The following is a 12,216-nucleotide window of genomic DNA, read 5'->3' on the forward strand; positions in this document are numbered from 1 at the left end:
GAAAGAAAAAGATAAAGAGAGATAGAGATAGAGTGAAAGAGAGAGACAGAGAGAGAGAGAGAGAGAGAGAGAGAGAGCAACCAGGAAGTATGAATATTCATGGTGGTACAATGAAAGCCTCGAGGCACAACGAGATCTGCTCTCGATTCGCATATTCCATTAAGCTTCCTCGTTTACCGTAATTTAACGATTTCCTACGGCATCTAAACTCCTTTCAAACTGCGCGCCATAATATATCTTCCGGTCGATCATCGCGCGGGAAATTAAACCATATCAAGCTTGTAATCAATTCTTTAGCTTCTGGCTATTCCTTTAGAAAATTATAACTATCTGTGATTGGGCTGTTTCTTTTTTTTTTTATTTTCTTTCGTTTTTTTTTCTTTTTTTTTTTCTTTTTTTTTTTTTTTTATAAAAACTAGTCTATCTTAATAGACTATCGTAGGTAATATAAAACATTTCTTTATAATCGTCGTTTAAGTAATAAATGTATATTTTTTAATGTTGAGGTTGATACAAGAGTCGCCCTCTCTCGGAGTATCGGTAAAACTTCGAAAACATAGTCGGTACTTATTTGATAATCGTTCTTTGTCGATAAAACTTCTTTATCGATATTCGATTTCTATTTAATGATAATAGCAAGCTTCGTCGATAAATTATATCTAATAATTTATTGAGCATATCATAATACAAAAAAATATACAAAAATAATAATTTTGCAGTCATAATCTTTATTACATACAAATCATTACTATTAATTTCTATTGAAAAGTTAAACGCAAATGGTAACGTCTGCAGGTATTGAGCGGTCGGTATTACAGAATACCGACATAAGATAATAATCGACACAAATGATAATTTTCCAAAATTTCTTTTTTTTTCATACCATATATAGATAATCTCGAAACTATTATAAATTACACTTAAATTTTCGCGTTGAAATAATGTTTTATATTGTAAAGGACATTATTTTCATTATTTCTTTTACTTCTTTGTGCTTTTCTTTTTTACAAATAAAACTTTTAATTTCTTTTAAACGAATTCGTTATATATATTCGCAATGTATAAATAAAATAGTCTGATTGATATTTTTAGAAGGGGAAAGAAAAAAAAATGGAGTCGGTCTCGTTGCAATTAGCAACCGTTTGTAGAGAATCTCGAGTAGGTGAGAAAAGACGGTGGGTAGGCCGTGTATTGCCGAATGAAAGTACGAAATCCGGATCACTTATCCTCTTCTGAATGTAACGCGTCGCGACTGGGAGGATTCGAAAGGATTCGAGACGCTCTAAGCACGGCGAATCGATTTCATGGTTTGCCGCTATACCTCGAGTAAAGAAAGAAACGATCTTGGTTACGTCCGTTTGTTTCGCTCGATGATACTCGAAATCCTTAACGTCGACTAGACGAAGGAAACAAAATCTGTCGCCGACGAGTGTATGTACTATTTTTACGTACTGTGTGTTAACTTTACGTCACCCTTTTCATATGCACTTCTTCCCGTTTAACTTTTCTCACAGGGACGATTTTTTTTCGTTTCCTTTTTGTACCTTATCTTTTCTCTCTCTCTCTCTCTCTCTCTCTCTCTTTTTTTTTTTTTGTTCAATTGGAAGAATGTATTCGTAATATTTCTCTTGTAATTAATATTACTTTAAAAGTGTAATACGATTGAAGGAAAAAAATAAATAAATGAACAATTCTAAAAAGCGTTGAAAATATATAAAGAAAATAGGTAAATAAAATATTATGAATAAAAAAGAAAGAGCGTTCGATAAAAGTTTTATTAAAAGATATATTAATAAAAAAAAAGTATGCATACATTGAATAAGTAACCGAAAGAATTCTATTTGAAAAAAGGAAAGCATGTGTAAATTAAATAAATAACCAAAAAAGAGTTCTAAAAGCATTAAGGAATATATCTATATATATACAAAAATAGAAATTTATAAATAAATTAAAGAAATAGAAACAATTTGAAAACCATTGGAACTGTATGACGAAAATAAATAAATATTTCAACTCGTAAATAATATCTGAAAATCTACACAAATGTATCAATGTTACCGAATAGATTACATATAGATGAATATAGAATTATTTAAGAATACTATGTTTGGCTTTCTATAGAGAAAACAATCGCGTTTTGATAACGTCAGTATTTTATGTATTCGAAAATCAATACTCATGAACCGCAACCATGAGAATATCAAATAATTCTAGATTTTTATTGATTATTAAATTTTCTTTTCGTTCGAGTAGATTCATTGACAGAACGACGAATTTAATATAATTTAATATAATCTATTATCTTCGATGTTCATTTGCGATCGGAAAAAAAAAATAATCGAGCGAATTGTTTTACAAATAATTTTGTTGATTTCTTTTTTTTTCTTTTTTTTTTTTTTAACAATTCATCGACATTATTACAAGGAAAGATTTCTATTTTTCGATTTAGTCGACGAATCGATCGATCTTGATTTTTACTTAATTACGCTTTCTTATTGCGTACTTACTTGATTTACGATATAACTAAATTTCACTTTCAGTTTCTTCAAATCAAGGAAGACACTAGACTTTACACTATTTTCGCTGGTTAAATAATGTCATCGTTAAGTAAGAATGAGTTTCCTTGAAATGCTTCACCGGGGAACGTAAACTTCGTTTGCTAGCCAATTTCGTAGCCTTCGAGTTAACACGATGAATGCCACGTGTGCCATTGGTGGCCCACATCGACTTTTCCATTCAGACCTTTGCGATTATTTTATATTAGATAATCTCAATATTATTCTCATGTTTGAGATATTTCATAATGTCATAACTCAGAAATCATAGATAACAAAATAGATATATCAAAGATATAACTGGTATAAGATTTTATTTAGAAATTATATTGATATAACTATACCATCATAACTTATAATTAATGACTGTACGATATACAATTTAATTATAACTTTTAAGTAACGATTTAAAATAACTTGTATTATAACAATTTAATTATAACTTGTAATTTAATTATAAATCGTAGCTATACTACGTACGGTTTGATAGTAAAATTCTTATAATTAAGCAAAAATTAATTTTCTGATAAAAATTAACGAATAATTTTCTCATGAAAAAATATGAAATATCTCTAAAGGAACATTATCTTATCCATTAAAATTGCACTTTACTTATTTCATAAATATCCTTTATTTATATTTCATACGTACATTTTCAATTATTAGAAATATATCCAAGTTACGGACGAGCTAATACACGTATGTAAGTTTTGGAGTAACTTGATTTAGAGATTAATCAGATTAATACGCTCGATGCTTGCAAGCTGTTTCTCTCTCTCTCTCTCTCTCTCTCTCTCTCTTCCTTGTCTCCTTTATTCTCTTTTGCAACGACAATCACGGACATCTCGAAGTACTTGACCACCTGTTATCCTTCGACTTTGGCCTCTCATAAATTTAATGAGACAGAGAGAGAGAAAGAGAGAGAGAGAGAGAGAGAGAAAGCGAGAGAAACAACAAAAGAGAGAGAGTTGTATTTCCACAGCTTGTGTCTCGCTAGACTCTTGAATTAAACTCGAAATTCCAGGTTTCTCTGTAGTTCTAAGACACTAAGCTAGGTACAAACGTAGGAGCTCTTTAAAACAACGTTATCTCGATTCCTTTGGTTCGATAAAAATATAATTAATACTTTTCTGTATCGATGAAATCGTTAAAGTTCGATATAAACACGTTATCGAAAGGAGATTGATAATCGATAAGGAAAAATTATCTTATACGATCGACGATAGTCGTCGATTAGGAAATTTCCAGTCACTCGGGGTTAATAATCGTAAAATGTCTATTAAACAACTTGGATTAGAGATCCGTAACGGAATTCATAAAGAGCTTCCTTCGAGTTTCCATTTCCACTAGCATACGAATGCTCGCTCCAGTAGATCGAGAAATTAAACGAACGCTCACGCGATAGTTCAAATATATCTAACACCAGAGGACGGTCTGACCGAATTCTTTTTAAAATTAACAAAATTTTGTTTTCCTTTTTCTATAAAAATCTAAAATTGCAATTTCAACTTGGAAAACTTTAAGGACCTAACTAGAAACTTAACAAATTTCGAAAAAATTTAATCGACTTTTTTGAAAATCAAATCGTAGGGATCTTCGACTAATTTGTAAATACTTTTAATACATTGTGTATATAGATTTTTGCTAGTTTTTATAAAGATTCAATACATCGTCAATTTAATATTTAATCAAACAAAATAAATATACTCGCGGGAAATAGATAAATTTGTGAAAAATTATAATATCAAGATAAAACTAAACAAGAAATTTTCTAAATTTTGGTAACGAAATAAAGAAGAAATAGAAAAGAAAAGAAATAAAAGAAATTGTTTTCCATGCGAAAGATCCAAACTGTTCCGAGCGAGATGATCTATGATGTCATGGTTTAAATAAAAAATAAAGAAAAATAAAGTTTTCAACGTACCAGGAAGAAAAATCATTTCTTCGTTGTTTGCAAATGACTTTTTTGCAAAGACTATTCGCACGAAATAAAAAAAAAAATGTTAAAAGTCCTTCGTGAAATCGCTTGTCACATTTCGGATATCGAGTTCAATCTCATTTCGATAAATATCTGTACTGTTCTCTACTTACAAGCAACTCATTCAACATTATTTGCTTTCTTGAAATTTTCTTCAGAGTTTTGAATCATAAAATCTACTAAATTTTCATCCGGAGATGAATCTTCCGCGAAGGAAACGTTTACGTTTGAATTACATCTGAAATTTTTAGCACGTTTTTCTTTTTTTTTTTTTTTACTTTCGTAGCTTGAATCCTCTCCAACGTTTTCTAAGTTGTTGTACCGCATCTGTAGGTATTGAGAATTGAATTTAGTTTTATTTCATTATCTTTTTTGGCGTATCTTTTTTCACGTAAATTTTTTTATTAATTGCTTGCGAACAATCATATGAGATAGGTTCTGATTCTTTTCTTTTATAATATAAATTCTTATTATATAATATAATATAAATTTTATGATATAAATTTTTATAATACAGTATAATACAAATTCTATGATTAACATTGGATTTTTTAAAAGTAGCCAAAATGATAGATTTTCGTATGATGTCAAGTACAATGTTCTTTTTTTTTCGACTCATCATCAAAATTTACGAATTATTTAATTTATTAACGAAAAATTTAATTTTATATTTTCTTCAAATATATTATAACTTTTTCTACGAGATATAAATATCTACGATCAATTTAACAAATTTCATTTTTTCTCCAGTTTTATCTTTTCTGATTGTTGTTTTTCGTTCATTTAAGAAAGCATATATGTGTATAATACATCTTCCGTGTTAAAAATGATTAACTCAAAATGCAAATTTATTATTTACATGAGCAAATATTCTTTACGTCATAAGAAGAATAATTTTACGATGGTTCAATTATCTCCAAACAAATCTTAAAAAAACCATCTATCATGAGAGCGAAAGTTTATTTGCTTTTTTAATAATGTTGCAACGATTTTTTAATAACGTTACACTACATTTAGAAAAAGTAATTAATTTTTGATAAATAATTGTTAATAAATTACGATTTAAAGAAGAAACAGAAAATTTCTCAGAGTATTTAATTCCTATATTATAAAAAACTTGCCTAATTTTTTAATTTAAAGAAAACAAAAAGTATTGTTTATGAGTTTTGTTAATAATTGTCAATCTTATCATTATACATATTTCAAAATCGGGTAATATCAACAAAATATGAGAATCGAGTCACCTCATTCGCAGGATCATCTCGAAATTATTATCACCGTATATGTATTGCACGTACTACATCTATATATCCGAGGATATTTCTTCGAACAAATGAAATTTATTTTATTTCGCTAATGATACCAATCGTAATTTACAATGAGTACAATTTCAATGAGATATCTATATTAAAAAGGAAAAATGAAAATAAAATAAAAATAAAAAAATATAAATATGATAAAACTGTATCACGTCCGATGATATTAATTTCTCGCATTAAGCATCGAACTGTCAATACCTGAAAATGGGTAAATTGAAAATCAGATAATAATTCGCCAAAACGATAATCCATAATATTAACGTACGATATGTCTCAATTATCCAGAGACCGCTTTCAGCGTCCATCTCTATATTGGATTGATTTCTCTTTTATGTCTCGGCAAATAAGCTATAAAAGCGATAGCGTATCTTATACATAGTTCGTCGGTATATAGCCAATAATCATTTAAAATTGCTTATTTAGGTTTTTCATTTCGAAGAATAATTCCTTCGATTTGTAACTGTGCAAAGGGTATTTCGAAAAAAAAAGAAAGAAAGAAAAAAGAAAACGTCTCTTTCTAGTCTTACAAAAGACTCGACTTAGGTCAACTCTTTCACAAAGAGAAATCTTTTTCTATTTGTTGTTTCTCTTTCTTTCTGGTTGTATGTATGCTCTTCCATTTATTTGCATTTGTATATGTGTGTATGTGTCTGGGTTGTTTGTAGGTTGGTGGGTGTTCAGAGGTTTTATTGTTAAACGAATTTCTCAAAATTCTAACGTATTATTTGCCCGAAAACGTCAAAATATTTGTAAACGTTTAATGTATTCACGTTATACTAAATATCGTCGCAAAGGTATATCCCAGATGTCTCACGAGTGGCATATTGAATTCAAGTGAGTATGTCCAAACGTAAAGTTCATTCGAACCAATCGTGTACATTATGGAATATACGGACTAAAAGTTGATAATTAAGGAGAAACTTGTGTAGAACTTTCCCCGATAAGCTAGGGATATCCTATGACACATTTTCATTCGTAACGATTCGATAAAATCGGTGCTTTTCACATTGTCAAAATTAAACGAATTAAGCTTCGGTATTAAAATTAAACGGATTACATATTTCAACGAATAAGAGAGGATCAGTTTATCTTTTATATCGTAGAAATTATTTTTTTGACGTTGTAAAAAATCATAATTTATATAAATATATATATATATATATATCATATAATTTTACAATATATAATAAAAAAATATATATAATATTTTGAAAGAAATCTTTTCATTAATATCTTTTCATTTAATTTAATTTAATCCATTAAATTATTAATAAAATTATTAATAAAAAAGATTAATTATATAATCAAAGGTTTCATTAATACACATATCATTATAATGACATAATCAAAGATTTATTATATAATCAAGGGTTTAGGTAAAATTGTCAAAATAATTATAATTGACGTTAATAGACAAAATTTAAAAGCTAAAAAACAAAATATATGCGAAAGAAATTCACGATAACGTTCGATGTCGTTCAATGTCAAACGATTTTCGCTCGAGAAGGTTTTCTCTAGGATTATTAATGGGAAGTAGTTTACATGTATGTATATTGACGTACATATTTGCAACCGCTTCCTGCTTACAATCGATTAAGGAAAAGGTCGATTTATGTGACTTGTCTTGAGCAATTGCACACAACCCGATATTTATTTTCTATTTTATCATAAATTATGGAAAATATTCTTTGACCTACTGTTACACGTGAATGACCTTTCTTTCATTTTATATTGTTTTTTTTTTTTTATCTTTTAAATTAGTTTCAATAATTTTAATAATAATTTCTCATGTTTCTTCCATTATGATTTTTCTCTCTCTTTTTTTATTTTTTTTATTTTTACCATATACATTTACAATCAATTAAGTAAATTCCTTTTTCCTTTTTTTTTTTTTTCTTTAGTATCAATATTATCGACAAACTCTTTCATTAACATTGAATTTATTGAAACAATCAAAATGATTGATTTCAATCATTTTTATATGCTGTCAGTAGCTTTTTCTTTTTACTCAGTATTATTATAAAAATTTCTAACGAAAAATTTAATCTTATATTTTCTTTATTATGATTTTTCCTATGACATAGATAAGTGCTTAAAATCTATTTAACTACTTTCATTTTTTCTTTGGTCTTATTTTTTCAAAAATATATTTGAGATACGTCTTAATATATATATATATATATATATATATATATATATATATATATATAAAGGATAATTATCAGGAATAATTATCAGAATAATTCTAGTATTAAACAAGTATTAGAAAAGAGACGATAATCACACAGAACGAGCGTTACGTTTCCCGAAGGAAAACCTCCTTCCTTGTTCATTCTCACGTATATTGAATCGTACATTCCATCTTTCGACTGGCAAGAAATATAATTAATAACCGATAAATCGATTGATTCCTCGATAGAAGAGGAGGTAACGACGCTGTCGATTAAACGAATTTGCGGAGCCGGACGTTGTTAACACCCTGCCAGCCACGAACAGTTCCCCCTTTAGCGTTCGATTTCAAATCTCGTTCTATTTCAGTTCGAATACGACGACGATTTAGTACTTTCTGATCGATCGATCAATTAACCTATCTTATAGTTACGTCTTTAGAGCGATAATAATAAAACGATATTTTAGAAATTAAATCGTTCAAATATTAGGGAACTAATAATTTTTTATTTATTAAGATAATTATTTTTCGAAATAATTTTTTGTCAATAAATATATGACTCTCTTCGTGCACGTTTTTTTTTTTCATTATTTGGCTATACACTCGCAATTGTTATCTTTCTTTTTATTAAAAATGTAACTGAATTGATTAATTAAAGCATGTAAAAAGAAATATAGAAGAAAAATTATCATTTTTCGTAGAACCATTTATATAAATATTTTATATTATTTGTAATCGTATATACATTCGTTTTAATCGAATTCTCGATAAAAATTTTTATTATTTATATAATTTTATCAAACAATTTACATTCATATATGTAGTTACGTGTTCAATAATTTATTTCATTTTATTAGAAATTTTTTCGAATAAAACATGTCATACCAATTATCAAATATTATTTATAAGTATATTAATATTTGTGAAATAATGGAAAAATAACATTATCTATAATAAGATTATTATTATTAGTATTATTATGACAAATTAAATGATCACGCCTATGTTATGTCGTTCATTAATATCTATATTGTAATTTTCTCACCGACCACGTTCATTCATTGTGCACGAATCAATACTATATGTACGATATAAGTATGTGTATATATATATATTTACACACACATAGGTACAGATAAATAGACACATGTATATATACGTTGTATATGTATATTTATATATATATAATATCATATAATATATAATATAATATACATATAAACAAACAGACACACACATGTAAAGAAATTATATACGTAATAACATTATATATATTATACATATTAGATACATAGATGTATATATATATATATATATATAATATTATATATGTACACATATTCCACATATGAACTTATTCTCCAAATGAGACAATTGCATCGAGAAAGAAGGATATCACAAAAAATGACAATTCATTTTTATTCTCAATGGCTATTCGTTTAGCACCAACAGTCCTGGCCATTTCGTGTCGGGTATTATTAAAATGGGCTATCAGACGATTTGCATGGCGACGATACTAGAAGAAGGCGGCGCCCTCGAAAAGAAGGGGACGGATGCGATAAGCGTTCATAACACACACTTCATCCTCCTATTACCACAAGGAAAAGAAAGTCAAGAATGAGAGATGAAACTAAATTGGGTTCAAGGAAAGAAAGAAAAAAACGTGGAGGAGTAAAAGAAGCTGGAGGGAGGAAAAAGAAGAAAAAGGGAAGAATATTCTTCGAGTTGGGAGAAAAAAGCAACGAAAACAAGTTACTCTATATCTTTTTATCTCTCTCTTTCTCTCTATCTCTATTTATCTATCTATTCGTCTGTCTATCTGTCTGTCTGTCTATCCATCTATCTTTTTTTTTTTTTAACTAAAGAACCATTAATTGTCCCTATTTTTTTTCTGTCTTTTATTCTTTCGTTTTTTTTTCTTTTTTTTTTTTTGAACATTGATTTTAACAGACACGAACAATTTTTTTCCTTTAGACAGTATTGGTATGTTCAACGAATCATTTCAACCAACGAGAGAAAATTCGTTGAAAAGCGAAAATTTTCGCTTGTCCCTCTCGATATCTCGGTTGTTTACAGTAAATTACAAAATGATTGATTCGTGTTTGAGTATTCGTGAATGATCGAAGAATAATAGATCGATTGATTTTTTTTCGCTTGAAATTCGTCTAACCTTGTAGGCGTTATTGAAGAGAAAAAAGAGAGAGAGAGAAAGAGAGAGAGAGAGAGAGTAAAGAGATAGATGAAAATGAAGTAAAAAAATAAAAAGGAGAATAAAAAAAAAATAAAAAAATAATTGACACGCGTCGGGTCAAAAGGTTCCCCTACTATATATATAGTCATCAAACTAAAGCGAGTAGAGACAAATTTTACGTTGTTGTTTCTTTTCAAATCTAATATTTGCCAAGGGTTACTCTTTTTCAACGTCTTAGTTAAAGCTCTTTTATTTCACGTTTTACGTCTTCCGAAAGAGAAAATTATATATATATATATATATATATATATATATATATATATATCATCTTTCGTAAAAAAAAAATATAAAAAATAAAAATAAACTCGTCAATTTGTAAAGATCTCTTTCAATCTTCTTAGACAATCTTTGTTTAATCTTTTCGTTACTCTGAAAGTTAACGTAATCCACCAATATTGTTGTAATAACATAAACTGAAATACAAGTCGAAAGTAATCATTCTGATATGTTTTTATGTGTATATACAATATTCGTTATGCATTTATTTAATGTAATTTAAATAAAAATCCAACGATTAAGAATCAGCTAATTTGTCAAGATGAATTTTTTTCGTAATAAAATGGATTAATGATAGTCATTTTGTTCACGATATTTTTAATCTTCGTGATATTTATAAATAAAATTATTTATTTTCACATCGCTTTCTTATAATTCAAAATATATTGCATATTAATTTAATTTAACTGAAATATAAACAAAATTATTAAAAGGAAGCCGATTTGCCAAGGTTGATTGTTTTTCATAATGAAAAAGATTAACAGTAATCATTCTCTGTATATTTTTTTGTATATTTGTAATATTTATAAACGAAATTAATTATTCTCATATCTGTTTCTACGAAAAATTCATAGCATATGTATATTAATTTAATATAACTTAAATAAAAATCGAACGATCAAAAAGGAGTCAATTTGTCAATGCTAATTTTTGTTCCTAACGAAAAATTTAATAATAATAATTTTGTTTATAACAGTTTTTATATTCACGATATTTTCGTAAGCGAAAAATTTTCAATTGCATTAAAAACAGAAAAAGAAAAAAGGAAGAAAACGGGATTCTCATATCCTTTTCTTATCTTTCATAAGTCTATCTTTTAAACGAAAAAAAAAAAAAGAAAAAAAAACTAAAAACAGATTATTAAATTCTAATATATATTTTTTTCTAATCTTGAAAACATTTTCAAATATAATAAATTTTATCAAAAGCTTCACGTGAAGAATCGAGAGATCGAAGGATTGTTAATCAAAGACATTAAAAGAAACGTAATCGATGCTAGCTAGATATCTTATAGTAAGTAGAAAAGTTGACGTTTGCTCGGACGTAACATCAACGATACTGAAATTCAACTCGAAGAATTAATGGATCGGACGTGACTAATGAGTCCTGAGTCGGTACTTTATCTTATTCTTTTTCTACTTCCACATAAATGCTTCCAACCCTATTCATTGCTCCCTCCCTCTCTCCTCTCTCTGTCTCTCTTTCTTTTCCCAATGTCTCGTTTAACATGATCGATATTTTATTATACGATTTTGTAGAATAAGATGATAACCGTTCGAACGATCTTATTATTATTATTATTATTATTATTATTATTATTATTATTATTATTATTATTATTATTATTATTATTATTATTATCATCATTATTATTATTATTACTATTATTATTTTCATTTCTTTTTTCTTTGTTCTTCAAAGTACGTATTTTCTTCGTAAATACAATATAATCTATAGTAACATTCGTTTGATTGAAAACGAAATGGATTTAAAGTTTTCGATTTTAAGCGGCAATGACCACGCATTTCCCAACGAGTAGACTATATATCCTTGAAATAGTGAAACGAATAGAGGAATAATCGAGTATAGCACGTATCCTTTTCGCTATCTCTCTTTTCTCTCTCTCTCTCTCTCTCTCTCTCTCTCTTTCTCTCTCTCTCTCTCTC

This window comes from Vespula pensylvanica, chromosome 16, assembly GCF_014466175.1.
Source record: "Vespula pensylvanica isolate Volc-1 chromosome 16, ASM1446617v1, whole genome shotgun sequence".
Taxonomy (NCBI): domain Eukaryota; kingdom Metazoa; phylum Arthropoda; class Insecta; order Hymenoptera; family Vespidae; genus Vespula; species Vespula pensylvanica.